Source organism: Tachyglossus aculeatus, chromosome 1 (genome assembly GCF_015852505.1).
Source record: "Tachyglossus aculeatus isolate mTacAcu1 chromosome 1, mTacAcu1.pri, whole genome shotgun sequence".
NCBI classification, from domain to species: Eukaryota; Metazoa; Chordata; class Mammalia; order Monotremata; family Tachyglossidae; genus Tachyglossus; species Tachyglossus aculeatus.
In genome coordinates this window covers 46885351-46887943 of record NC_052066.1, presented here as the reverse complement: position 1 = coordinate 46887943, position 2593 = coordinate 46885351, and the positions used below count along the sequence as shown (strand labels likewise).

Below are 2593 nucleotides of genomic sequence, written 5' to 3'. Positions count from 1 at the left end.
TATAGGAAGTGGAAAGAACCAATTATATATTTTTTTCTGTCCCATTCCTATAATTTAGATATACATCTTTCTGTCTGTATGTATTCTGTGGGGGTAGAGTGAATATCAAAGTGCTTAGGGAATATCAACTCAAGTGCAGAGGTGATGCAAGAGGGAGGGAATATAGGATGGAGAGATGAATGATTTAGTCAGGAAGTCTTCCTGGCAGAGGAATAATTTTAATAGAGCTTCAAAGACAAGGAGAGTGGTGGTCTGTAAATAAGAAAGGGAGAGGAAGTTCCAGACAAGAAGGAGGGACTGAGCTACAGGTCGATGGGAAGAGAGAAGAGGTTGAGATACAGTGGATAGGTTGGTGTAACTGAGGCACAGTGAGTAGAAATGAAGTGTTCAGGCTGGGTTGTAGTGGGAGAGGATGAACCTGAGGATAGAATGTCCACATCATAAATGATTTAATAATGATGGCATTTGTTAAGCACTTACTATGTGCCAAGCACTGTTCTAAGCACTGAAAGACATTTGTCTGATACTTTCCCCATCTCAGAGTGAAGTAGGAAGTATTTAGCTGGTTCAGTCTATTTTCAATCTGATAATGAAACTAATGATAATGATAATATTTTCTGTATTTTCTATTATTTTCTATAGAAAATAATAATGATAATGAATATGATTATAATAATAATAATTGTCATCCACATGCTCTGTGCTAATCACTCTGCTAAGTGCTAGGGCAAAGGTAGTTGCAATGAAGTTGAATCATAGACAGTCTCTGTCGTACATGGGGCTCACAGTCTAAGAGAGAGGGAAAACATGCAATTGAATTGAATTTTATAGTTGAGGAAACTGGGGCACAGAGAAGTTAAGTGACTTTTCCAAGGCTATTCAGCATTCAAGTGGAAGAAATTGGATTAGAATCCAGATCTCTTGATTCCCAGTCCTGTAGTCTTTCCTCTTGGCCACACTCCTTACCTCTCCACAGCATGGCTCAGTGGAAAGAGCACAGGCTTGGGAATCAGAGGTCATGGGTTCGTATCCCGACTCCACCACTTGTCAGCTGTGTGAGCTTGGGCAAGCCACTTAACTCCTCTGTGCCTCAGTAACCCCATCTGTAAAATGGGGATTAAGACTGTGAGGCCCACGTGGGACAACCTGATCACCTTGTATCCCCCCAGCACTCAGAACAGTGCTTTGCATACAGTAAGTGCTTAACAAATACCATTATTATTATTATAGTTGAAGGAATCATTGAACAATTGGACAGAATTGTGGAGAACTTTCCCAACTCTACAGGCTAAGAACATCAAAGAAAGGCTTGGATCAATGATTCAGAAGTTGCTATAAGACTGTGTGCAAGAAGCACTTTGAAGATGACTATAAAGTACTTTTCACAATTAATAAACTACTTTAACAACCAGCCTGAGGTGTTGTTGCAGCCTACAACTGACAAGTCCTATGTTTTGTCTTGTGCCGTCGAGTCATTTCCAACCCATAGTGACACCACGGACACATCTCTCCCAGAACGCCCCACTCTCCATCTCCAATCATTCTGGTAATGTATCCATAGAACTTTCTTGGTAAAAATAGGGATGTGGTTTACCATTGCCGCCTTCCTCATAGTAAACTCGAGTCTCCGCCCTTGGCTCTCTCCCATGCTGTGCTGCCCAGTATGGGTGAGTTTTGACTTGTAGCAGTTTGCCTTCCACTTGCTAGCCACTGGCCAAGCTAGGCATGGAATGGGTAGGCCTCTGCTTAACTTTCCTTCCTGTAGTTGAGACTGGTAGAGTACTGGAAACTCTCCAGGTGCGACCCTGAGAGGGGGGCAAGTCCTGTACACAGCCAATAATCTCCAGAGGGTGAATGATAACATGAAATTCTGCTTTCAGTCAAACAATGGTATTTATTGAGCACTTACTGTGTGCAGAGCACTGTACTAAGTGCCTGGGAGAGTGCAATATAATAGAGTTGGTAGATATGTTCCCTACCCACAGTGAGCTCTTAGTCTAAAGGGACTTCTTTATTCAACAATGAAGCCGGCAAAGAGTAGACAATTGAATCAGAAAATCCATCATCATCATCATCATCAATCGTATTTATTGAGCACTTACTGTGTGCAGAGCACTGTACTAAGCGCTTGGGAAGTACAAGTTGGCAACATATAGAGACAGTCCCTACCCAACAGTGGGCTCACAGTCTAAAAGGGGCTCACATGTCTCCTAGGGGACAACAGATGTAGCACCCATGGGACATCAAGTTTTGGAAGCAGCAGTTGGAAGAACTGTATTCAATTCCCAACTTGAATTGTACTGTCCAAGTACTTAGTACAGTGGTCTGCACACAGTAAGCGCTCAATAAGTACGATTGAATGAATGCCCATTGTGTGACCTTGAACAAGTCACTTCACTTCTTGGGGGCCTCTGTATCATAATCTGTAAAATGAGAATTCAATCTTGTTCTAGTGAGCCCCAACTGGGACAGGGATTGTGTCTTATGGACAATCATTGAGCTTGGTGCTTAGTAAGCCCTTTTATTGTACTCTCCCAAGAGCTTAATACAGTTCTCTGCGCACAGTAAATGCTCAATAAATACAACTGACTGA

The 2593-nt window shown here is 42.2% G+C and overlaps 1 non-coding gene across 1 annotated transcript; it reads right to left on the bottom strand.

Annotated features, from left to right (window-relative positions):
- Nucleotides 1-1677: 1677 nt before the first annotated feature.
- On the bottom strand, nt 1678-1815 carry LOC119934293. The gene has a single exon (XR_005452901.1). It is a non-coding gene; the product is annotated as a small nucleolar RNA SNORA7 (small nucleolar RNA).
- Between the last annotated feature and the right edge of the window lie 778 nt (nt 1816-2593).